Source organism: Passer montanus, unplaced genomic scaffold, assembly GCF_014805655.1.
Source record: "Passer montanus isolate IOZ18808 unplaced genomic scaffold, ASM1480565v1 scaffold32, whole genome shotgun sequence".
NCBI classification, from domain to species: domain Eukaryota; kingdom Metazoa; phylum Chordata; class Aves; order Passeriformes; family Passeridae; genus Passer; species Passer montanus.
Window position 1 is genome coordinate 7287427 of NW_024367930.1, and position 26972 is coordinate 7314398.

Here is a 26972-nt window from a genome sequence, read left to right on the forward strand (position 1 = left end):
TTATTTTTATTTTCAGGCTCATCATTCGTAAAAACAAAACAAAACAAAAACAAAAACAAACAAAACCACCCCCCCCAAAAACAACAACCACAACAACAACAACAAAAACAAACAACAAAACAAGAAAAAAAAAAGCAGCTATTTGGCTTATTTGTAAGCTCTTCTGAGGGGGTGAAAGTAGATCTTTGAACACCTTCATATTTCACAGAGAGCCTTCAGGGTCCCTCCCCCCAAAACAATAACAACAACAACAACAAACAACAAAACCAAAAAACAAAGCAGCTATTTGGCTAATTTGTAAGCTCTTCTGAGGGGGTGAAAGTAGATCTTTGAACACCTTCATATTTCACAGAGAGCCTTCAGGGTCCCTCTTTTTATTTATGAAGGTCTGTGTTGCAATGAGTGGAAAACCTGTAACAACACATGCTAATAATGATACATCACAAAAGAACAAATGTCTAGCAAGTGCTTGCTTAGTCCATCTCTAGAGAAAAAAACCCAAACTTTAAAACCCCAATGATTTCCAAGAACAAATGACCACCTTCTCTGTACCAGACTCTCTGTTAATTACAGCGCAGATGCTCTCATTCTGCAGCAAAACTGCATCAAACTCTGTGACACAAACCAAAGTGAACACATTCTTACCACCTTTTTTTTAGCTGCCTGTATTTTTAGCAGACATTGTTTTGATATTGTGATTATAGAAAGCAAGAAGAGCCAGAGTCATTCCCTGGAAAAATAAAATGCTTTAGCAACTTACTTGTTTCCAGCTTGTAGCAGGCTATATTAACAGCTTAAAAAGGGAAAAAAGGACAATTTTGAAGGTTCTGAACTGAGGGATGATATTTAGAATTGTCTGCTGGTGCTGGGAAGCCTAGACATAGTCCTTTTTTTGTCTAAGCTTAAAAGACATACTCGGGAGTGAGGGGGTACAATTCTTGTTCTGTTATACAAAAGTTTTTCTGGATTCTCCTGCTCATATGTCTAGGGCCTTATTCTAAACTTTATGTGGGGTTGATGCCAGTCAGGGGACTGTTTGGGTTTTCTGGAAACAAAATCATAAAATCAAAAATTTTTGTTTATTCCCAGCTAAGAATGACAGGGAATGAGGCGATGAAGCTGTCTGTGTGTATGACACATACATTCCACAGCAAGCTGGTCTTCTGTTTTGGTCTGAGCAGTTGATTCCCCCAGATCTGCCATGGGCGAGATGTCAAGGTGAGGCAGTGGGAGAAGATGGTAATGGTACCTGTGCTGCACACGTGTTCCCTAACTGCCAGGAAGCAATGTTTGCAGTGCTTGATGGTGCAAAAAAAGCCTTCTAAAAGCCATCATCTTCTTCATGTAGTCACTGCAGTCCTGTGAGTGCACAGGCTGGCCAGAAGAGCAAATAAAAAATGATCTTTCATAAAGCACCTAGTGCCTAACTGGGGTGATTGGTTTGATCTCCTGTGGAAGAACTGTCCAGAGCACCAAATAAACAGACAACTGCCAGTGTATTCCCATATAAGAAAGAATTTTCTCTGCTATGCTCAAATGGCAGCCTGGAGAACTCATCAACACTGAGCACAAAGCTCCTACCAATGTGTAGGATGAACACAAAGATGCATTTTATCTGCTGTGTAAAAAGGGCTCTGATGGATTTTGTGTTGTAATGCCTGCATCTTGTTGTTTTATTGATGACTGTCAGTGTCAGAATCCGTGAGTCTATGTAGTGGGACGGTGTCAAATCATGGGAAGGAAGAGCTTGGGAGGAAAAAAACTGAAGAAATAAAACTGCCTGATTCTTGTCAAAACAACCCTTTGATGATGAGATGAGTGACAAAAAATGGGAAGGAAGGGGGCGACAGAGCTGCTGCCTTTCTGAGATAAAATAAGACCCCTCACTATATAATTCTAAAACTCAAAGTCTTGAACTAATGTGGTTCCTAAGGAAGAGAATAAAATGACCTGATGGCTGCTAAAGCCACAAGATAAATTATTCAAATGGCCATAAAGAACAGCATAGTGAGAGGAACAATGTTTAGAGATGTGTAGATGGGCAAAAGGGAAAACTGCGGTGAGACAATTAAGAGTAATTCTATCAAGAGAGTGGGCCAATCTACTGCACAAGAATGAGGTTCAACATTTTTGGGGGACTCCCAAAGTAAATTTAATTTCATTAATTAAGAGACTGAAATATTTCTTTGGAAATTGTTCTTTGCCCTTCTTCACAGGGCCAAGAGAGAAACCTACAGCAGAGGAGATATTAAAAAAAAAAAAAAAAAAGGGCAGAGGGGTTTTTAAATCAGAGGGAAACCCACAGCAGAGGAGATATGGAAAAAAAAAAAAAGAGCAGAGAGGCTTTTAAATCATCTCCATGATGAAACCGACCTTAAAAATACCAAGAACCAGCTACGGGACAGTTAAGAAATAATTAGTGAGCACCAAATACTGTTCAAAAGACCAACCTTAAACAGGCTGACTTCACTCCATTCATCTCTTCCATCTGAGGACATTGCCAGGGACAAACAACGGAAGAGGAGGGAGTGGCATTGAAGTGTTCACTGGAAGACAGTTAAGTATATGAAGAGAAGGACACATCAAAGAAGTAGTGATAGAAAAGCCCCAGCAACATAGCTGGAGCACTGAGCAAAACATACAAAGAAAACTTTTGGACTAAGTATAGATGAACAAAGTCATGTAGTCCATCAGCTTGTCTTCTGCTGTTGTTTGATTTCTGTCATACTAAAGGAAATGCAGTTTATTTACATCCTCTGTAAACTGGCAAGTCTGCATCAAAGATAACAGATTTTGCTTTAGTATCTCTTTCTAATGAAAAAAAAGTTGCAATTACTGAACTATTTGTCTAATGGTACAGGACATGAAGTCAGAGCTAACAGTAAGATGTAGATGATTCAACCAGCATCAGGACAAATAGGATATGGACAGAGACTTTATGTGATAACTTGATTCTGGTTAACATCACAGCAAAACAAGTTAGTTTTCTTTTGTTCAGCAATATTTTTTCCAAACACGTATTTGCGTGGCTCCTCACTTGGAGCAATAGGGAAGCAGGTAGGTGCAGAGAAAACTTCAGCCACATCAAAATTCTAAGTCCATTTCAGTAGTAGTAATTCTAAGTAGCATTTCAGGTTAAGGCTTGCGCACCCCATGCCTCTAGTGTGACCTGATATTGAAGTGTAGGAACTGCCATCTGAGAAGTGTCTTTTTGAGTCATGGCTGATTCTACAAGCTACAGAGGAGGCAGATTAAACATTCATCTGAAAGAAAAATAGAGGTTGGAAGAGTCCAGTAAACATTCATCTGAAAGAAAAATAGAGGTTGGAAGAGTCCAGCTTCCTGCTGAAAAAAAAAAGCAGGGAGTCTCCACAGCAGCATTGACACTTAATGTCTTTCCAGCTTGGTGGCCCAGCATTGTAGAGTTGCTGACTTCATGCTTCTTGCAGAAAACTTCTTATCTGAACTGTTCACCAGGCCCATAGGGCCCATTTTTCCATGGAAAATAAATAAAAAATGGAGTCAGGTTCACACATCAGATCAGCTGTCATCCTCCAAATGCCAGGGAATGTGTCTAACTCATTGATATAGCAATGACTGGGAGCTATTATCAACATGGATGTACCTAAAATGCATATATATATATATATAAAGACAAAAATTGTGGGGAAGAAGGGAAAAAAGCCAAACCAAAACACAAATAATCTCTAGCATGATCAAGCTTTTTAGAATTTTACTGGCTAAAAAATCTGGGAGGGAGAAAATTTAACAGGAAACAGCACCATTGAGAATGTTTGTGGGAAAATGGACAGTTATTTATGAGTTTTTTTTAAAAAAAACTCCTTTAGAAGGTTTATATTACCCTTTGTCAATGAGTGTACTGTACTGATATCTGTAGGAGTAATCTGGACTCTACAATATTGTCCCTTGGAAAGTGCTGCTGTTTTGAGCAGTTTCTAGTGGGCAGGCTTGATATGGTTAGCAAGGTCAGCCTGCAAAATCCTTCCTGCATTTTTTGTATTCTCTCCCTCTGGATTCTTCCATAAAACACAAGTTGTATATAAGCATGAGACTATGGCTTATCAATTCTTTGCCATTCCTTAGGAAACAATCAGCAAAACCTTATGAGCTGTCTTCTTGCTGTTTTTACACCGCAGCAGTTTTTGCAGCAGAGGATTGCAGTGCTGATTTTAGCATAAATCATTAGTCATTATTTTTTTTCAGCAAAGACTTTGACAGCTTGCTGTAGTGTAGTGTAGTGGAATATTCCACAGGATGACAAAGCAAACATATGCTCAAGGATCTGTGCAAGATGCTAATTGCAACAGGGCATGAGGACAGGTGTGGGAACACGGTGTAGTACACTACTTTCAGTGACACACAGACCATTCCATTCTCCAGAGGTCTTGCACTTCATTTATTTTTGGGAAGATATTCTGTAAAACTATCACAGATGGGAAAGGGAAGAGACAAGCAGAATTGGCAGCATTTTATGATATTTTACACTACTGCAAAACAGTAGGGAACTCTGGTTCATAAAGTAAATCAATATTTAAGGTTCTTCTCTCTGAATGCTCACAGCCAGATCAGAGGTTTTGGCCATCCTGATCCCCCCATCTGTACACCAGTTCAAAATTAATCATCTGCACTAGTGGACAGTGAAGAGAGAAAGGGCTTCCACAAAACAGCTTTTTTAAAGAAAACCTTTAAAATTAAAGCATAGCCATCTGTCATGCTAAAGCTTAGATACACTTTTCACCTTCAGAGATCTTTACCAGCATTGGCTAATTAGTCCTTGGGACCTAAAAGGACACATCTTTTCCCCCAATTTAGATTGAGAAGACAGCAGGGGCATCTTGTATCCTGAGGCAGGAATTTAGGCTCCCTGCAAGGCAGGAGAATTGCAATCCTTTTGTAGTAGTCAATGCTTTCAAGCAGGGGGGTGTAAATTTAAGCACTTCTACCACCACTTCTGCACTTGTGGCAAATTAAGGACTTGATTTCCCCCCCCACACACAAATGCTGCACAATCAGATGATTCTATTGGCTTATAAATACTGAATGTCTGACTTGAGTAGGAGCTGCAGATGTTCAGTCCTTTTACTGTTAAGCCATTAAGAAGGGTGTGAGTTAGACATTCACAGTAAAGAATCCATCGATTTGTTAGCTGAACTGGAAAATATTTCCCATGCTCTTGGTTTTTTGAGTTGATTTGAAAAATATTTTATTTAAAATTAAATTAAATATATTTCTTTTTATAAATATATTTTTATAAGTATTTTAATTTTTTAAAACTTTGTTGTGGTGTCAGAATGACCTTCTGGTGCCCCATTTTATTTTATTTTATACTGAATAAAATATTTCATTTTGTGCAATGTTTTAAAGAATAGGAATTTTAGATAGCTTATGTCTTGAAAGGTCACAAGCTTTGCCATGTTTTTTCATTTAGAAGTGCCAGACTAAAAATTTTCTCTTTTTGAAAAAAAGTGTTTTAACCCAAAGTATCTATCAAGTTTGACAGAAATATATGAAGAGTTGTTGTTGACTTAAAATCACAGTTCAGCAAATAGATAATTCTCCTGTCTCTGACCTCAGGCTTGGAAACTGAACTCGTGACATTCACAGGGTGATGGTAACTCTCCAGATGAAAACCTTGGATTCAAACTCTGCTGGTTCAGGCCAGGGCATTTGAGGGACTGCAGCCTCCAGTCATCTGCCTTGCCCTTTGCCAGGATTACAAGCTCCACAGCAAAGAAAATTTTCCACATAGCTACAGCAGCTCATAAGTAATTGTAAATACCCATTTGCAGCTCATCTTTAAATGCCAGGCTGTGGACCAAGGCTGCTGATTCCTGTCTGTACCAGTCTGACTGACCAAGACCTACCCAACCCTTGTCCTCCTCTCCATCTGTCATCTGGGAAGGAAACCTGCCCAAAGCCTTGCCAAAGGATGGCCTTGCTTAAATCAGACAAAGCAGGCAGGAAAGCAACATGGAAAAATGTTGAGAGGTACAGGAAAATGTTAAGTAGAAAAGATGTAATGCAGTGACCACAATGTATTAGCAGTGAAAAATATATATGAAGGCTCTAACTTCAAGGCCTTGACAATAAAAGCAGACAGTGCTTTGAGCTATTGAATAAAAGGAGAATAAAAAAGGAAAAAAACAACAGGAGGCATGAAAGATGTAAGTACTTAGGAGAATAATATTAAAACATGAGGGAGTAAGACTAGTGAATCACCTTCATCAGCTCACAACAGGACACTGTGTTACCTACAAGACCTTTGCCTGGGCTTTTCAGAGTTCCTCTACATCAGTATAGTCCAACAATGATGTGAATAGTACATATCACTTAGAGCCTTTCTACTCCTCTGAAGAACTGCCTGCATTGAAATGAGTTGTTTGGAAAATTGCCACTCACTTTTTGTATATGTTTATTCTAAATGGACGTTATGTAGGATACTGTGCTATCTAAAGAATGTGTGCTGAAAGGTTAGGATGCTTTAGAAAGTTCTTTTTACCCAGCTCTGAAGCGTCCTGAATTTTTTTGGCAGGGACAGGCATTTTCAGCCATGAGCATTACACTCCTCAAGAAATATGCAAAATAAAATGTGACAGCAGGGCAAAATATTTTATAGGCAAAGTGACTTTCTGTAATAATGGAATAATAAATGCAGAAGGGAGAAAGGCCAAGTGCGAATGCTGAAAGGCATTCACAAGTGCATTTGTGCTGCTTCTGCTGCTGCTGCTACTGCTGGAGTGCCACTTGTTTGTGTGGGTTATTCAGTGAAGCAGTTGGAGTTAATTACCTCATTAGAGAAGTGGGCATCCAGCACACCTTTGAGCAGTGAGTTTGTGCTCTCCATCTATTGCTGCTCTGCTGCCAGCAGTGGCTGTTGATCGATTAATATTATGAAGGAATTAGAATGGATGATAGACAGAACAGTCTGTTATTTCCAGCAAGAAAGTGAAAAATCTGTCAAAAGACTTGTGAATAAGTCCTAGGGAGGGTTTGCTTGTGCAGCCCTATTTGTCATGCTGTGACTTGGGACAGGAGAATCTGAGCTTGATTAGGAATGATTTGTGCTGTGTCATTGCTGGAGACAGATGTTGCACTACTGTGATTTTGTCTATACCTGCTTGTTTTCCCTACATGTTAAACTCTGCATTTGGGGGAATGGGTGGCGTTTATCACGAGTTTGGGTAGTGCTTATCTTTCTTGCTTATTGACGTCCTTTTTGCCTATTGAGCACAGCTGCTCCACAGAAAGAATGGAACATTTTATAAGGGCATGTAGTGATAGAACAAAGGGGTTTGGTAGATTTAGATGAAATATTAGGAAGAAATTCTGTCCTGTGAGAGTGGTGAGGTACTGGAATAGGTTTCTAGAGCAGCTGTGGATGCCCCATCCCTGGAAATGCTCAAGGCAGGTTGCATGGGGCTTTGAGCACCCTGGTCTGGTGGAAGGTGTCCCTGACCGTGGGGCACCCAAGGGCAGATGATCTTTGAGGCCTCCTACAACCCAAACTGTTCTATGAGTTTAGATTATATGAACTTGTCTTTAATATTAAAGATCTGTAGTAGTACATGGCATGGCTTAGTACTCTTCAAACTTCAACTGCACATACAACACAGCTGCTATATTGATAAAAATAGGCACTTTTATCAAATATTAAGCTGTATAGAAGACAAGGTGACTAGAAAATGGGTGAATATTAAAGAAGGTTTTCAGCCTATTGAAAGACTGATCAGTCCCTAAGTTTTGGAGCTTTTCTTGTCTAAGTTTTCTATATAGTTCGTACTGGCCAGTACAAAATACTATTATCTACAAGGATAGCAGAGAGGTAAAGAAGTAGAAATCTCAATTAAAATGCAGTGAGTGTCTTCACAAAGCTAGGTAAGTTAATAATAACTGTGCTGCACTTGCAACAGGAGACCCCAAATGAAATTGGAGTTGAAATATATTGGTTATCTACAAACACACCAAGAAAAAATCTGTCTTGAAGAACTTAGAGCTTAAACTGACAAAGTTAAAAAATAAACAAATAAATAAACAAATAAACCCTCAACAACAGAACAAAAGGAAAGAAAAGAAAGAGACGGGAGGAAATGAATTCTTAAAACTCATACTGTTCACCCACAATTCTCTGGTGGATTAAAGGCTTACACTTGAGTCAAAATCCAGGAGTCCCCATTCCCTGGCTGCCCAGCTCTATCCTTTCCAGATGAGGGAATAAAAAGAAGATTAAAACAAGTAGAAAAAATATTGGTACTTAAAGGTTGTTGAAACACGTAGGAGGCTTTATCATAAAATGTTACAGATATTAGGAAAGCCACTGTGTGGTAGAGAAGAAAACATGGCATGCAGCAAACAACTCGGTTATGACTTGGAAAGGTGATCAAAATTCCTCCAGTGCCTTCTCTGAGAACTTTTGATAAACAGCTGGTGTTACAGAGAGCGAGGGGGCAAGATTGCCAGCAGCTGACCAGGGCTGGGAGCCTGCCTGGTTGCTTTCTTTTGTCAAGGTGCATAACTGGATGCCGTGGTCTGTTCCCCAAGATGACTGATAACCAGCTTCCCATTCCCTAGGCCAAGCATTAAGCACTTTTCCCCCCCATCATTTGAGGATGATCAAAAGCTGTTTCTACCTAAAGAGCTATTTCTCCTCACATCTGTGATGGATAAATTAAGCCCTGGGAATGGAGGGTGAAAGCCACACTTACTGGGCTATTATTTCTATTGAGTTTTCTTCTATGAAATTATGAAAACAACATTTAGCTTGCACCAGTGTCACAGTAAAATGTCTGATCTGTTTTAAACTTTAGGACCAACATATAATAACCATTGGGCAGCTCCAATAATTAATTGTTTTCACTGCAACATAAGAGAAGCTCCCCTGAAGTTCAGAACTTGCTGAACTTCAACATTAAATTGTTTTTTTTGTTTTTCTTAAACATTTATAGCACTTCCTAAATTTTTCTTTTTCATATAGAAGCCGACTGTGATTAAATCACTTCTAGATCTTGCTGCTCATGAACATGAGTGTTAAAAGCAAGTACTTCTGTATTCTGTATTCTTGCTGTTCAGGTACTACATACTGAACATGTTGTCCTACACAGTGGTTGTTTTGTGTCTCTTCACCCTAGTATTCACCTAAGCTGATTATGCTATGGAAAGTTTGACACGTCTGAAGGACAGGATGCCATGCAAAGCAGTGTGGGCAGCAGGGCCAGGGAGGGGATTCTGCCCCTCTGCTCTGTGAGACCCAACCTAGAGAGCTGCATCCAGCTCCGGGCCCCCAGCACAGGAAGGACATGTTGGAGCTAGTCCAGAGGCCACCAAAGTGGTCAGATGGATGGAGCAGCTCTCCTACAAGGAAAGGCTGAGAGAATGGGATTTGTTCAGCCTGGAAAGGAGAAGGCTTCATGGTGACATAATTGTGACTCTTCAGTACTTAAAGGGGGCTTCTAAAAATGATGGAGAAAAACTTTTTATAAGGGCATGTAATAATAGGACAAGTGGCTTCAAACTGAAAGAAAGTAGGTTTAGATTATATATGAGGAGGAAATTCTTTGCTGTAAGGGCGGTGAGGCACTGGAACAGGCTGCTCAGAGAAGCTGTGGATGTCCCATCCCTGTTCAAGGCCAGGCTGGATGAAGTTCTGAGCAACCAGGTCTGGTGGAAAGGTATCCCTGCCCATGGCAGGGGGATTGGAGCTAAATATCTTTAAAGTCCTTCCAACCAAAAAAATTATATGAATCTACGATTATAACTCCTGAAAAGTTTCTTAAAGGCAAACTAAAATACAGAATACCAGTAAGTGGCAGCAAAAACAGCTTGAAGAGGCATGCTTTTCTTCATGGAAATACATTAAGTTAATGGCCATTCTTGACCTCTTCATTTTCCTGCTTGGCAATACTTGGATTTCACAACTAGTGTGATGATCATAAGTATTATAATTACATAGTCTTAACTTCTAACAATTATCTTATTTTAGATATTTAAACAGATGAGACAGGAATAAGCCCATAAACAGACCAAAACTACTTTTTTAGAACGAGACTTCCTAGGTTAATTAAAACCATTCTTATGTGAGATTTATTCCTTTCTTCATTAAAGTGGCCATACTGCAAAGGTCATCACTTTCTCAACATATGTTAAATACAAATTAATATACAAAAGCAGATTTTGAAAGTCTGAATAGGTACACTAAAACTGAGTCATAATCATCATCCTGATCTTCTGTAACTGTCCTGCACCAAATGTATGTAAGTATGTATATATGTACATATGAATACAAAATTCATACATATAAAAAGCAAACCAGTAACTATAATTTAGGGACTCAAGCATGGACATCTGCAAGAATACTGCATTTTAGAAAAACATAGAAGCTAGAAGCTTCTGATAACAGACCATTTTTATTTATGTTATTTTTTACGAATTTTGGTCAGGTCTTCATGACCTATTAAAAATACCTATTAGTCTATACATGCATAGTTCAGATGCTCAGTTTTTTTCATGTTCACTCTTTAATCTGTTGCAGAATAATTTACCAGAGAGGAAGGTTCATCACAGCATTACCACCAGTAGAAATAAATGGTCCAATAAGCATGGTTTTAATATTTTGTTCCCAGGGCTTAATTCACCCCTCACAGAAATGAACATATGCATAGACAAAAAATTCTCATTCAAACACAATAGATTGTATTGTTAAAATAAAGAGAAATTTATCTGTGGATTCTAAAAAGTAAAAATGCAATAATGGTCCTTTATCTTGTTTCCATATCACAGACAGCATTGTGGTATGCTTTAATGGTTATGAACAAGGTTCTGTAGGTAATTACTTGTATACCATTGAAATATTGGTATGCATAAAGCCTATAAGCACACTAAAATCCAACCATCTTTCTTATTGGGTGCAACAAAGTTAATTTTGGATAATTTTTGCGTAGGAAAGTTTTGGCCAGAGGTACTATAACAAAACTTCTTCAAAAATTGTCAGAAACTCTTTTATCTCAGGATCTAAGGTGTTCACTGTCAGAAGTGACTAATGGCTTTGATGATTTCTACAGTTTTGGGGTCAGTCAAGGGGAGATTTCAACAGGCTGGGTTTCCACAGGTGGTTAGCACCTACTGGAAATATCTTTGTTGTCAGCTGAGCCATGCAGTAGTTCTTCCTGGAAGTTCTATCATGTATCTATCCATTTATGTCTCTTTAAGGTTGTATCTGAAATAGGCACACAAATTAAAATGTTTCATTCTTGGTGTTTTCTGTTCCTGCACTCCCTCTTCTGGCTTTCTGGAATTATCTGGCAAACATCTTATGCCCGTGTCTTATGATCCACTCTGATTTTGGCTGTAAACACATCAGCTGTAAAGTTAAAGTGCACTTTTATAGTAGACATCAGAAAAGGGACTACTACTAAATAAATCAGGAAATTACCACAGCAGCCAAGTGCTTCTGTACATATCTATCCTGAGCAGAGGTTCCCTGGACTTCTGGAGACCAAAAGTAATCCCAATCTTGGCACAATGGCTGCCATACTATGGATATTAAATAGGAATAGGAATGAGGATCAGGTTTCATTGGAGTGAGCTCTCCAGTTTTCTAGCTTGTTCTCTTGAACTGTGCAGTAGAATTTTGTATTGAATTTTTTTTCCCAGAAACTAGTGCATTTTTATTTTTTCAAAAGTTTTCTTCTAAACTGTGTTACAATAGCACTGGTAAATTAACATTCTCCTGCACTGTTCAAAATCCAACTGTTATGGTAATATACAGCTGAAATCAATTTTAATGATTTTCATTGCTGAGCGTGAGAGAAAATTGAAACATGAAGAATGAAATTTTGCATTTTAAATATTGTTCACTCTTAATATTCTTCCAAACATCTTTCCAAACACCGTATATCTGTATGTTTACCTCCCTTGTGACCATACTGGAAAACTGGCCTGAGCCAATATTGGTAAATTAAATAAACAACACTTTCTTGCACACCTTAAGTTATATTTAATATGCACTTTTCTAAGTTGTAAACACTCTGGTTTCTATGTAAAGCACCAAAATGGATGTAACAAATGCAGGAGAGAAGTCTCAGGATTATGGAAACTGTTCAAATGCAAACTTAATCACCCTTTACTTGCTGTGGATATTATCCCTCTTTCAATAAACCTTTCGCATCTGTGAGAAACTCTTGAGATGGTTTGATAAGTGTTGTCAGTGTATTTAATAAGAAATATATTACATATGGACCTCACATTTTCAGTGTTGGAGTTCTACCTTAATAAAACAACATGAAAATGTGATTAAAAATGTATATTTAACACAGGAACCAGCATATTCATTTCAGTATGTGAAGTCCAGCTTCTCCATGAATTTCAGTGCTCAAGGAGGTCCTAAAATTCAATTGATTTAGAGAAATGTTCCTTGATTAAAGGGATTGCTGCCACAGTGAAGTTTTAGGATGCAGAATGGTGATGTTTCCTGCCCCAGCTCCCTCAGTATTCATTGCTGCCACCTGTGCCACACCTGCCTGAAAGCTGCCACAGGAGGGGGGGACCAGGCAGCCAGTTTCTACATGCATGAAAAGGAGCTTCCATAGTTTTAGGATCTACTCTTAGCCCCTGTCACTTAGGGGAATCTCTGCCTTAGTCCTATAAAAACAGTCATCTGTGACTCAGGTGAGTCATACCATTTATTGCTTCACACCGGCGTATTTGCCCAGATCTAACACAAAGTGTTTGCTTAGATCTGGTGTATTGCTGTCACGGTGCATTACAGTCTAAGGAGGGAATGAAGTCCCCTTCCTCTTCTGGAAAGCCCACAGCAATTCTTCTGGGTACAAAATCCTGGTAAGCGGCTGTGGGACTTTCAGAGCAATGAGCCTTTTAAATATCAGCTGATGCATAACAGCGTTATTGTGGTTTGAGGACTTGGGTGTTGCAGAAGAGTGGTTTTATGGGAAATCACTGGGAATTATTACCCGGCATAAAGATCCTCTTGTACACAATTATATGCAAGATTAGAATCAGTAATTCTGCAGGTTTTGGTCTTCATGTATGATGGGATATTTCACAATAAGTAAATTTTGTTACACCACACAATTAAAGTTGCTGTACCACAGCCAGGCTTCGTGGCTATCAGTTCTTATCAAAGCGAAATGTACAGAGCTTCGGAAAAAAAGAAATAAAGAAAACAAACACCACCCTCACTATCTGGTATTAGAAGATATAATTTGATGGTTTGCAGGGTCACATACCCTGCGTAGTTCACACAGTAACTGTGGGTTAAGTCATTAAAGAAAAATAAAACAGAGCTTATTGATCACTTTTCTTTCAGGAAGACGGAGAACAAAATCAGAGCTTTGATATTTGACTTTTCCAGCGAGCAAAAGCCACGAGCCGTGCACTCCTCGCTCCCCGGCGCTGGCGGGCCGCGGGGATGCTGAAGCGCCGGGGCCTGGGCAGCAGCCGGTGCCAGCGGCGGAGCGGGGCAGGGGTGGCAGCGGGGCTGCGGCCGCCCCCTCCCGGCGGGTCCCGGCCCGGAGCGGCCCGGCTGGGCTGGGCTGGGCTTCCCCGGACGCTCGCTCGCTTCGGGGGCGAACAGACGTGCGCCGCAGCGTGCCCGCCGCAGGGCTGCTCAGCGGCGGCGGCTCTCCGAGGAGAGAAGCGGCATCAAAACACAAACAGCTATTCCAAAGGCAAGGAGACAGCCCCAGATCCCTCGTTCAGGAGCTGCAGGAGGAGGGACGGCAGCCGCACCCCCGCGCGGGGGAAGCGGAGCGGCGGCGGGCGGAGGCGGCAGCGGGTGTCGCCCCCCGCCCGCAGGTGCTGCCGATCCGCGGGACCCCTCGGCAGCGGCCGGCCCGGGGCTGCACATCGCGGCCCGGCCAGCAGGAGGAAGGAAGAGGAAGTGCGAGCGGCGGGTGCCTGTGCGAGCCCCGGGATGGGATAGTGCCGCGGGCAGCCCAGCGCACCGCACCGAGGCGGCGGCGCGGAGCGGAGCGTGGCTCCCGCGGCGGGGGCGGCCGGGCGGGGGACGCTGCCCACGCCGGAGGTAGGAGCGCCTCGGTCCGGAGCGGGAACTGGCCGGGCGGAGCGGGGGAGCGCGGAGAGGCACGCAGGGCAGCCGGGGAGGAGGAACGGGACGGGGCAGGCGGCTGGCGAGCCCCGCACCTGCCCGGGCGAGCGCCGCAGCCGGTCCCCGCGGCGGGAGGTGCGGGGCGGGGGGCGGCCGCCGTCGCTGTGAGAAAGAGGAAGCGCAGCGCTGTGCTTGTCAGTGCGGCGCGGCCTCGGACGGCGGCTGCCGGCGGGGGGGCGGCCCGGCCCGACCCGCCTCGCCTCGCACAGCGGCTCCTCCCGCCGCCCTGCCCTCTCCGCCGGCCCCCGGCCGCTGCCGCCACAGCCTCCCGGTTCTCCCCGCCGCCACTTCGCCGGCGCCTCCTCCTCCGCCACCACCTCCTCCCGCTCCGTCCCCTCCTCGGCTCCCTGCCGTGCCCCGGCAGCCCTGCCCGCTCCTGGTGGCCGGAGGCCGCCGGCGAGGGGAGCGGACTGGAGGCGCGCACCTCCGGGCCGGGGGTGAGTGGCGGCGGGGCCTCGCCCGAGGCGGCGGGACCGGCGCTCCGCGGGGGCTGATGCGCGGGGTCAGGCCCGGGCGGAGGCTGCGGCCGCAGCAAGTGTCCGCACCGCCGCGGCCGGACCCGCGGGGGTTGATGCGCGGGGTCAGGCCCGGGCGGAGGCTGCGGCCGCAGCAAGTGTCCGCACCGCCGCGGGCGCCGCTCGGGAGGAGAAGCCTCAACTTTGAAGCAAGTGCATCTCCGCAGGCAGCCAGCCCCGAGCAAGGCGTTGGTACCCAGCCGCCGCCTCCGAGGGCATGCCTCCCCCTCGACCCGGCAGCCGGCAGCTTCTTAGGGGGTGGGAGGGGGTGCGTGTGCCGTGTGCTCCTTTTCCTGAGTTTATGCTCGCACAAGTGATCAAACCGCTGATGAATTTCAGATGAAATGATTGTTCTGAACTGTGGGTGGTGATTATGCAAAGCCACAGTGTGCAGCCTTGTAGAGCAAGTGGGTACTGGGTCTAAAAAGTTACATTTGTGAAGTTTTTTTGGCTCAAAGCCTTTGCAAAGTTTATTTTGAATATCTTTTCCTTGCAGAACTAATACAACTGTTCAGCTCTCCCCTGAGAATGGTGTAAAGTAAATATAGGAGTTCCTGAAAAATAACAGTGAGTACATTTCAAATCAGCAACGTTTTGTTGTTAACTTTATAAGAATATCTCTTAACCTGCCAAGGCTCAAAATGTGTAACAAACACAGAGAGAATGCCAATGATAATAACAGTGTAGGAAATGTACCGTGTGTTAATTGCTATAGTATAAACATCGTTGTCTATGAGCTTGCTTCATGATACTGCAGTTATGGTGCAATTTCTGCCAGGGATGTTTTGAAGTGTATTCATTAGCAAATAGGTTTTCTTTTGCTTTTTTTCCTTAGCTGCCTGATTGTCCTTGGTTAAAATATTTGTCTTTTGGGAAGAGAGGGAAACTGCATAAGAACTGTACTGAGTCCTGTATCTGTGACAGAAGATGTTGTTTCCTCCTCTTTCTCCTTGTCTGTTTCTCCTGCTTTCCCCCAAATGCACGCACACATGCATGCCATCTCATCTTCAGTTACATAATCTTGTAGACATTTATGGATCATTCATTGTTCGCATTAGTCCCATTCTTTCCATGTCATTCCTGCTTGATTGAGTGGCTTAGGCAGAATATTACAGAGGAAAGAAAATACATTGAAATTTACATAAAGTTCTTCCAGTCTGAACTGCAAGTTTGCTTTCTTTGAAGGTTTTCTTTCCCTGATTCCCTCTTTTTTTTTTTCCTTTTTCTTTTTTTAGCTGTATAAGTAGGTGGTAGGGATCTAATCTGATGACCAGTAACTAGATAAGGAGGAGTAACAGCAGCGGTGACAGCTTGCTGGTAAAAGTCCCTCTTGTGTACTGTTAGCAAAATATCCATTAACACACGTCATAAAGCTGTTAAAACTACTGCAGCAGCTTTTAAAACTCACTAGTGAGAGAAAAGAAAGATTAGTATGGTTAAAACAGGAACATGATGTGAAATGGGTATTAGTAAAAGATACTGTCAGTGCAGTCTGTGGATCTGAGTGTGTGAATTGACTCGTCTAGAGGCAAACCTGAATCACAATTTATTCATACTGGAAAGGTTTGCACAGGGGTAGGTGACTTTCTTTTCTCTCTTTTTGTAATTTATTTGAAACTCACTGTGCGCTGCTATACACCTGCTTTCTCAGTAGTTTGCAACTTTGCACTGAGTATCGTTGTCTGAGGATTTGTTCTAATGAACGACTTGCTGATGGGCGGGGGAGGGGCAGTAGAGGAAAGAAAACAGGTTTCTATATTTACCATTTTGATATTTTTCCTTATATTCTCCATGTGCCAGGAAAAACTTACTACTAGTGAAGAGTTCAGACAGATTTTGCTGAGGGGAGAGGAAAAACTCTTACCTGCTTACTTTGTAGCAGTCTTGGTAAACCAAAAGTATCTGCAGTTCTGCAGTTGTCATTATATAACCTGACCATTGGTGCTCTTAAAAGCCAGCACTTCTGTATTCTTGCTGTTTGGGTGCAACATGCTGTGTTGTCATACAAAGTTATTTTTTAATGCCCTTTTACCCTGGTTCTCATCAAACAAAACTTATTATGGCATGTAAAAGTGTAACTGTTGCTGAACCACTGCTGTGTGCATTTAGCTTCCTGACAGCAATGCTGCGAGGTAGCGAATTACAGATCAAGAGTAACGTGTGCTCCACCCTTCCTTCCGCTCTTTGTTTTTGTCTACCTAGTAGAAGTCTCTTTGATTTTAAGGTCTGGGCTCACACACATGCGTTCTCGCAATGTCCAGCCTACAGAGTTGGAATGTGATCTCATGTTTTCCATGTTGATACACAGGGAGGAGAGCTCCCATGTTCATATGCAAGACTTGTTGCTTTCTTCTTTTGATACTGTAGGTGGCTTCAGTATGTGATGGAGTGAGTGGCTAATGCCTATAGATTTAAGTGTTACTAGGAAAAGGTTTCCCCAGATCTCTGCCAGTGCACCTGCACGCTAACATGCAGTGTTCTCCTATTCCAATAACAAGCTGTTGTTGTTGTTTTGTTTTATTTTGATATATTGCCAGCCACAGTGTTTATAATTCTGTGATCCTCAAATAAGGATTTGCTTGGGACTTAGATGAGGCCATCAAGTACAATTTTCCTCTCAAGCTGGGATTTTGCTGTCACTTGATAGTTAGTTTCCTTGAAATAAACAATCTCTTTAAAATTTACGAGCTCTCTTTGTCATGCTGTGCTGTGAATGTGCAGCACGTCCTTGTATTAAAAGAACTCTCCACATTTGTAGAAGGTGATGGGATTTTGGGAACTCTGGGAGCTAGAAAATATAATGTACCCTTGAATCCAACAAAAGTACTGTTTTCTCTTGGTCTATTTCTCTGCACAGTTACTGGGTCTTGTAGACTTTCTCCTCTGCCGTGTCTGCTCTGTCTGGAATGTACAATTTGAGTGAGAATGGGCTAGTAAGATTTGACTCCCCATTCAGTCATTCTATTAAAAAGAAGATTTCAAAAAAAAAAAAAAAAGAAAAAAAGAAAAAACCTTTACAGTTGTGTTGTTTTTGTTGTTGTTCACTTGAATCTACAAATGTTGAACACTTGAATCTACAAATGGCTTTGTAACAGCTATCATACCACTGTTCAGCAAGGTATGTGCTGTATCTTTAAAAGATTTTCCTGCTTTGAGTGAGGTTTTTTTTTTTTAAAGTTTCTTGTATTCGTGGCAAGAGGAATGTGCCAAGTACACGTTGTTAAACTTGTGTCAATTTAACAGAGCAACTGTTTAAAGGATTTGGAATAATTTTTCTTCTACTCAAGTCACCTTTTTTTTCCTTTTCTTTTTTCTCCTCTCTTTTCAAATATAGCACTGTAAAAGGAAAGAGAAACTAAAAGCAATTGGCAGAAGTCAGAATGTTGGCAAGCATTTGATAGTACTGATCTAAGAGGTGATAATATATATGTGACAAATAAACTTCATGAAGATGGGTTTAGAGAGATTAATGGAAGAAGAGTTACAAACTTGCAGAGCTATCTTTTGCTCAGCATTTTTGCATCAAGCTGTTTGCAAGAATTTGGTTCTGTGGTGTGATCTTTCATTTTTGCAAGTGTGAGACACAAAAGAGAGATTGAAAATAATGCCATAACCTTCCTGCTAGCTTCCTCTGTTTTCTGATCACTGTTAACATGGAAGAGGAATATTAATGAGAAGTCTGTGCTCCAGGGGATAGCTAGCATGCTTCCTCTTCTCTCAATTTCAGATCTGACAGAGGAAAACTTCTGTGTTCTGGGCAGGCACTTAGTGGCTGGTGCCACATGTGTGGTGCCAATCAGTAAGAAAGGTACTGATTTCTCAAGCTGGTGGGCAGATGGCTTTGTAAAGCACATGCCTGCACTCAAGAGCAAGGTGAATAGGGATTCACGTGGTGCTTGTTTGCAAACCCTTGAAAGTGCATTGATTTATTTTCCCTGACAGCAGGTTTCCAGTGTGAGTATTTGATTTGTCTGCAGCAGGCTTGCTGTCAATGGATGCTAGGAGAGGAAAGTTAATTGCGAGAAGTTAGGGGACAAGGCATTTTTTGTTCTGCAATAAATCACTGCAATGAAGACTTGTAGGTACTGCTGGTAGGGATCTCCTCTAGAAAAGTGGTTTAGTTTAAATGAACTCATTTTGGTGCATTTCTAGGGAGTAGGCTATGGAGTTCTTTAGAAAGCTGAGTATACTACCTGGAGGTGTTATGCAAATATGATAAAGGACCTGTTCTTACCACCTTTGGGGACCGAAGTCGTCTTACTACTGTTTCTGCTGTGTTCCATTTACAGTCAAATAGCACTGCAAAACTCCACAGAAGTTAGCACTAGCAGAAGGGAGGGAGTGGGAGCTACAACTCAATGCTTAGGGGAAAGACTTCCCTTTTCAGATGTAATTAAGTTGATTTAAAATATTTGTTAAACATCATCTTCAGTAAAGAGGCTGGGGATTGGGGGGGGGGGGGGGGCGGGGAGGGGGGGGTGAGAGGGTGGAAAATAAGAAAACAAATTATTCCCAAATAGGTTTATTACAAAACTGTATCTGTGTCCTGGTTGTGTGCATTTTGTCTTTTTTTTCTGCTTTCCTTCTGATTGTTATTTCTTTAAGTTAAACTCTCCTTGTAACTTCTTCCTCCACGTTTGCCACTTCTACTTTGGTACCTTATTCTTTGGTATTTATCTATCCCAGCTCTCATGATTTCAAGGTCTTTGCCCAGTCCTTAAATTCTTTGTCCTGGGAGCCCTTAGATTATTATTCACATGAATAATTCTATTTAAGATTTCTAAGAAAAGCTGTGGCCTGAAGTGTGTATCGTCTCCTATGTTCTTAAAATCTCTAGCTTAAAGGCTTTATTGTACATTCCTAATTTATGGTTGGCATATGAAGGGTAAATCTGTCTCTGAAATACTGTGTCATCAGGGATGGTATAATTTCTCTATCAGCTACATGAATGCACGCATAATAACCTGGCTCTTCTTGTTGAGCTTGCTTCAACTGAAAGGGAGGACAGGTCACTGCTTCTAGGAGAACTTCAGATTCTGGAGATATGATGACATTAAATTCCCTTTCTTTAATACAACAGAAGAAGCTTGCCTGATGATTATCTAATTTGCCAGAGCTTTTTTTGAAATCGGAGTGTGCATGAACCCGGACAAAATTCTCCCTGTGAACCTTCTTTTCCTTAATGAAAATGTATGAATTTGACAACCCATATCAAATAGGTCCAACATTTTGAAGTTATTCAAGAGGAGGGATATGCAGGGTTTGACAACAGGCTCAAATAATGCTGTCAACCCTTCAATCTACCTCCTTCAGCTGGGATTTTTATGTGTGTTGTGAGATTAGATGACTGTTGCTATTCAAAGGTGGTTTACTTCTAGATTATTGCCAGCCTCATGGTAAAAATGGTAAGAGTCAGGTCTCCTGATGTAGTCTGTTTGAAACTTCCATAAAATTCAGTATGTAGCTGTCCTTTCCTGTGACCAGGCACATGCTGTAAGTACTTTGTGCATTTGTTTGTGGACTTGAAACCCATCTGTAATCCTTCTGATGGTGACTTGATCTTTTAGATTTGTTTTAACTAACTATTCATATACTCTCAGTGCGTGCATGTGTTCTGCTGCTTGAATCTGTAGCTGAAGTGAAACTATTGCTTGCCCATCTTTCATTCTCTTCAGCCAGCATACATTTATCACATAGTACAGCAGAGGTTTGAGGGATATGTGGGTTTTGGCAAAGATACCTCGTGAGCAGTTCAGGCTTTCTGACTGGCTTGATTGGCGATTTGCAGTATTCTTTATTGAATCTTGTTGATAGGAACATAGCAGGGGTTACTCTTCAAATTGCTACTTCATATTTTAGGACATACTGAGATTGGGTGATGAGCAATTTATAAGTATTCATATGATATCCTCTGGCCAAACAATAAATTTGATTTGCACATTTTTTTCTCTGTTAATGAGAAGAGAAAAATGTCTGGGACACAGGTTGATGCAATACAATTTTTTCTCTTGGTGCCAGTGAATGTACTTGTTACATACCAGTGCAGTCTTTTCCATTGCTTTGCTTTCTGGTACAATTGCCACATTAATTTTCATAGCAGCAGTTGTGGCTTCAGCTGGAAATTGAAACCTAATAAATGTTGGCTCGGCACATGGACTTCTGGACAAACTTTTTCAGTAGCACTGAGCCAAACCAAGTGAAAAAAAATTCCTAAACGTAAGTACTTGTCCTTGGATTCTGGAAAAGATATCTGGTATACCCTTTGGTCCCTATGCTGTTAAAATGTTGGAGTATTGGTGTTTGGCTTTTTTTTTCCCTCTCCCAAGTTTTCTTTTTTTTTTTTTTTCTCCTCCCTTCAAGCACCAGCAGACTCATCTGTTGAAGCTCTACCCCCTGTGGTTCAAGTACATTCCTCCTATCAACCTTTTCACCCCACCTCCCACTGTCCCTCTTCACACATGCGCTGAAATCTCTTCCGCTCATCAAACTTGCAAAATTCAGGCCTAGATGTGGGGTCTGATTCTGAGCTCTACTTTATGTAGGTCTAAAATCTCTTCTATAGATACGCATAACTTCTCTTGTTGTGCTTAATCTTCTTTTTCTAAAAAAAAAAAAAAAAAAAAGAAAAAAGAAAAGAAAAAGAAAAGGTAGAAAATCTGAACAAGCTAGAATATCCATTGGAGACCAAAAGACACACTTAGTGTGGTGGTTGTAACTGCTCAGGGAAAGGGCGAGAAAAAGGAGCCCGTCAACCAAAATGCCTACAAAATAAAAAGAGAAGGTCTTTTTCATTTTGGAGCACTTAATACAATTTTTACCATATTTATGGCAAATAAAGATTTGACAGCCCATTCCAGAAAAGGAGGCAAAGGGCATTAAAAAAAAATTCAGACCTTGGAAAAAAAAAAAAAATTGTTGTTTGCGTTTTGGGTGGAGCCTACAAAATAAAAAGAGAAGGTCTTTTGTCTTTTTCATTTTGGAGCACTTAATACAATTTTTACCATATTTATGGCAAATAAAGATTTGGCAGCTAGTGCCCATTCCAGAAAAGGAGGCAAAGGGCATTAAAAAAAAAATTCAGACCTTGGAAAAAAAAAAAAAATTGTTGTTTGCGTTTTGGGTGGGTTTGGTTGTTTGTTGTTTTTGTTTTTCTTTTTGTTTGTTTTTTCTTTAATTGTAACTAATGTTAGAAGTAGGTCAGTTTATGTGGTCTCATTTGAAAGGACTGATTTTCATATTTTGGAGCTAAAATTGAAACTTTTTTAAAAACGCAAATGTGGAAAGCAATTTTGAAAGAGAAAAATTATCTCACTGCCTTGTGTTACTCTGAGCCTTTCTCTCCTGGCTTTTTTTCTCTGCCATATTTGGACAAACTGTGGAAACCTGGGCATCTGTTCTGCCCTCTGTGTTTCTTGGATTAGCCTTAAGTTGTAACCATGTGCAGCATCTTTCATAAACTTTTTTCATATCCAATAGTCTGGGCTTTTACTTCTTGACCTGCTAAAAATAGCCCATTTTTTCCTTCAGCTACCTTAGGAATTTAGCTTGTTGGAAGAGTGTCTGGGTGTGTGTTGGGGTAACAAGTGTTGGTTGTGTCATGCTGTGTTGCAATGATTTTCTGGAAGGTAGAGGTGGCAAAGAGTTCATCCCCTGCAGCTGTAAGTGACTCAGAAGACACATTATGATAAAGGAGAAATGTCTGCTGAGAGAGAAGGGAAAAAAAATAATCTGTATAATTTTAAATCCAAGTTGGAATTTGAGTTCTGTTTTGATACAAATGCATAAATAAAATGGTCTTGGGCTATTTACACTAGGATTTTACTTTGGGCTCCCAGGTCATAGGCCAGAGGGATCAAAACTTCCACAATGCATTGGTATGTGGATTGAAATTAAACCACTAGTTTTTAAGATTTTTTTCCTATATGCTCCAAATTGCTTAAATTTTGTAAAATTATTAATTTCACTTTAGAGATGGAAAGAGTTAGCTTTGAATTAATTCTGTATAATTAATATATGAAGATTGAAAAAACTAACTGTACTGGCCTATAGGCTACATTTTCTAATTAAAGGAATGATGGAATAAAGGAAAAACCAGTTGGACTTCCCTCCCCTAAATCAGTACATAGTCCACCAAGCTAGACTAGAAAATCAAACTTAAGTCAACCCATAGGTCCTTTGTTTCCAGCTAATTGTTCTTGCTGTGTTCATTGGTCTTCATAAGCTTGGCTAAGGGGATAAGCCTTGCTTTCCTGTCTTGAGGCTTTTTTCTCTTGATCTATTGAAATTCAGAGTTGAGGGCCCCCTTTAGAGAATGTCCTGTGAGTAGCTGTCTCCTCTGTAACAAAGAAGCCCCAGCTGTGGATGTGGATTGAACGGAGAGGTAGCAATTTGGAGTCATTTAGGAGAACCAGTAGTTTTAATTTAATTTGGAAATGGTAAGCCTGAGTCAGTGCAGTTTTTATACTGCTGATGTCTTGCTTTTGAATTCAGAGAGTATCTGGGCCAGTGGTACCGGAGGTGCAGTGTTTTCTGCTACAGGTTGTCTATGAGATATGTAACTGTGGTGGAATGGCATTGTGCAACTATGTAGTTTTAATGTGATGGAAGAGACATTGCAAATCACTGGTTTGATATTGGAAAAATGTCGTTTTGGTCTTTGCCTCAGGTAAAAAGCTTGATGCCCTGAGTGAGTGCATCCTCAGGATGACTGCCCTCCAATGTTTCAATGCAAGCAGTGTTCTAACAGGAAAGATGGAGGGGGGAATTCAGGTGTGCCACACAGTGCAGATTCTGGTAAGAAGTGCATAACACCAGTTGACAGGGCTCATAAAATGTCTTCTACATCTTCTAACTTCTTCATCCCAGTCTGTTCCAGCAGCATCCTCTTTGTCAAGATAGACAAGTGTTAGTTATGGATGTATAATTAGAACTATGCATGTAATTAACTGTGCTATCAGGAGCAGCCAAGGGGAAAGGGTTGTGGGTTTTCAGTATGGTGGTCCATGTGTGTTGTCATTTCATATACACACTACATGGGACAAGAGACATGACTTAGAGAAGCCTTGGGAGAAAAATATCTTTGTTAAAAATTAATCTGGGTCACAGAAAAGTTTGGGTTGAAAGGCACCTTTAAAGATCATCTAGTCTGAACTCCAGGATCTATTTTTTTTTTAAAGTAATTGGCACAAAGAGTTAATCAGTCAAATGCTAGCTTGTGAGAGCTGCAGGAAGATCTCTTAATTTCCTGTGTTTGCCAAAAGAGAGAGGTGAGCCTGGTCAGTGTGGTCACTTCATCTTTACTTGTTCTATAGGAGAGGTTAAAAATGGGAGCAAGGCAAGGTTGTGTTCTGTATTGATAAAGCTAACCTGAAGTGAATTAGGAAACTTGGAGGTTGTTTTGAGCATCTTCTTAATTTAAAAACACAAGGGTAGACAGTAGGCAAAATGTAGACACAAAGATATATATTTGTAAGCTATTTTCTGAATAAAAGCTAGGAATTGCCTTCCCAAGGCACACCATGGACAATATGTGCTAGATTTTAATATGAAGTTCCTGCTGTAATTGTTGTGCTTTGGTGAGATGATTTAGCCAAACAGGGCAAAAAAGATCTGCAATCAATTTTTTTCAGATACAGACAGAACTGAACTTCTCTATCTGTTGAATTATATAGTGGAATTTCCACCAGACACTGGGAAAAGCTCAGGACAGATCCATTTAGGTTTGATTGTCCAGTATTTTTAATGAGTAAACCTACATATCAACTGTAGGTAGAAATTCTCAAACTCTTAGTACTTGCTAAAGGCAAAAAAAAAAGTGTTTAAAAAGTGTTAAATTCAGTTTGAGAATCTGCTTTTGTTTTCATTTTTTATTCTGATGGTGGCACAAAGCCTAGTGAAGATAAAATCAAAGAAAAATGAATGGTTTAGAAAGCACTTTGTCAATGAAAATGAGCATAGGTGGTTTTAAAATATTACTGGACAACTGGCATGAGCTCTTACGGGAGTGTACATAAAGACTCTGGAAATATCTAGATTTCATGAGTGAAGGACCATCTCTCTTTCCTCTCTGAATTACAGCAGATTGTTCTGTAATAAAGGTTGTCCATAGATAAAAAACCATGAAGTAGCAATATGATTTAATGAAAAATACTAACCCTTGACATTCTTGATAACTTTTTGTTTTGTATTCATACTAGTTTAATGTTGGGATATCTACACTTGAAACTGAAAAAAAGCTCTGAATGTTTGGGGTTTTTATGTGTGTGTTTGGATTAGGGTTTGTTTCTTTTGTTTATTTCAAAAGAAAAACTTCATCTGTAGCTTTTTGCAGTCTTCATGGAGGAAGCTGTTCAGGAGTTTTCTTGATCTTGTACAATAAAATCTGGTAATAACTTGCCATAATACTTTCACTAAAAATGTTCACCAAATAATCTTGAACAGCTGGCATAACTCAGTTTCTCTTTCTAAAATAAAGTCACTCAGTACAGAGGTGCTAGAAACTTCTAGAGTTTGGCCTGTAGAAATAGAAGAAAGAGAATTGTCTGTTACACAGTGCTGTAAATACTGCTTCTTCAGTTGTGAGCAGTGTGTAACATCTTTGTGCAGAGAATGCGTCCACATTTTCAGTACAGAGGTGCTAAACCTCTAGACTTTGGCCTGTAGAAATAGAAGAAAGAGAATGATCTCAGTTACACAGTGCTGTAAATATTGCTTCTTCAGTTGTGAGCAGCGTGTAACATCTTTGTGCAGAGAATGCGTCCACATTGCCACAGTTCAGTGCTTAAAGTCTTGAATGAAAAATTGAGGTCAAAGAAAGGAAGGAACCTTCCCTGAATTTTGTAAGAAATTGATGCAGACTTAAAATATGCAGAGTTACTTTTTCCTTTCTAAGGTCTAAAACTAGTCTTCAGCTGCTTCTGGTCCCATTGAGGAACTCAGGAAATCAGTGAAAGCCGAGTGTGATATATGTGATACATGTGATAATTGCAAAGGCTTTTGCTATTTGCAGAACAATCTGGATACCTCAGGGGAAGAAGTTATCTGCTTCTTTCCCACTAGTATGCTACTAAAGCAAAGTATTTAGGAAGAGAAGGAGCTTCTCTCATTTGTGTTAGTAGAGCAACTTTGAGGAGCAGCAGTTTCCCTGTTGTTACCCTTGCAGACAAAAAGATGGAGTTGCTGAGACATTGGCATAAAATAACGTGTCTTTCTGCAGTAGTTATTTTAAAGTATTTCTGACAAAAAATAGTGTCATTCTGCAGCTGTCAGTGGTTCACCTTGCACAATTGTTAGAAGAAGAGCAAGGCTGTATTAGGAAGCAGAAATTTGTAGCATTTGGCATCACCATTTGCTTCTGCAGAAATCGACTACAAATAGTAGAATGTGATTTACATCTGTAGGTATATGACTCCCCAGTGTAATGTGTTTTACTTCTATTCTGCAGAGCATTTAACGTAGGTAGGAGGAGCAGGTATTCATTGCTGAAGCGTTGTACGTTACCTGCCCCTTTGGAAGGGAAATTTTATGTGTTCATGTTTAAAAGCTGCCAATGCCAGAGGCATTATTATTATTATTCTTATTTTAAAAACCATGTCTTGGACTTCCTTATCCCTAGAGATTGTTCAGTTTCAGACTCTTTGTTAGAACTGTACTGCCAGCAGCCTTCCTGGCCTCTAGCACTATCAACAGAAAATGCAGCTCTTAAAAGAATGGATTATAGTTTTGGAAGGACTACTGGAGGGGGGAGAGGATAACAAGACTGGCAGTGAAAGGCCGAACTTGGCATTGCAAAGAAAGGGCAGAAAAAACATTTGGGCTCCTTGAAGCATTTGATGATGGTAGAATAAGGTTGAATGAAGGAGGAGAAAAGAGAAATAAAACAAGTGGAAGGGGAAAGCATTAGCAAGCCCCAAAAGAGGAGGGGAAGGTATTGCTGAGTTTATTTAGTTCCTGGTTTTTTTGCAAGATAAGCTTGAAAGAAGGAATTTATGATTTGCAGTGTTTCAGTTTAGTAATTTAAATCCATGTGATATATAACTTTGGGGGGTTTCCCCACACAAAGCCACATGAGCTTAGTCTGTCAGGCATATGGAAACTGAATATCTGAGCTGTTGTATAACTTCTAACTGACTGAAGAGTGGAAGAGCAGAACACAATGGCACATTCATTAGGTAAATATTCCTCAGCCCTCCACAGTTCCGACACATGCTCATTTTTATATAATATGTTGCTCAGCTGGATGCAGGATCTGGTGGCAGGGCAGGACCATAACAGGTTTGCAAACAACCTTGGCATCCTCTGGGGAGAACAGTGAAGCC

The 26972-nt window shown here is 40.9% G+C and overlaps 1 protein-coding gene across 5 annotated transcripts in view; it reads left to right on the plus strand.

The window, feature by feature from the left end:
* The first annotated feature begins 13573 nt into the window (after window positions 1–13573).
* Window positions 13574–26972, plus strand: part of ELMO1 (engulfment and cell motility 1) — a 301412-nt gene continuing 288013 nt past the window's right edge. For 2 of the 5 annotated variants that reach the window (XM_039715067.1, XM_039715065.1), the window contains exons 1-2: window positions 13575–14056; window positions 15152–15222. The gene's annotated coding sequence lies outside the window, so the exon portion shown is untranslated. Of the gene's footprint in view, window positions 14057–14114; window positions 14578–15151; window positions 15223–26972 lie in introns of those variants that run through there. The other 3 variants (XM_039715066.1, XM_039715064.1, XM_039715063.1) reach the window with 2 other exon arrangements.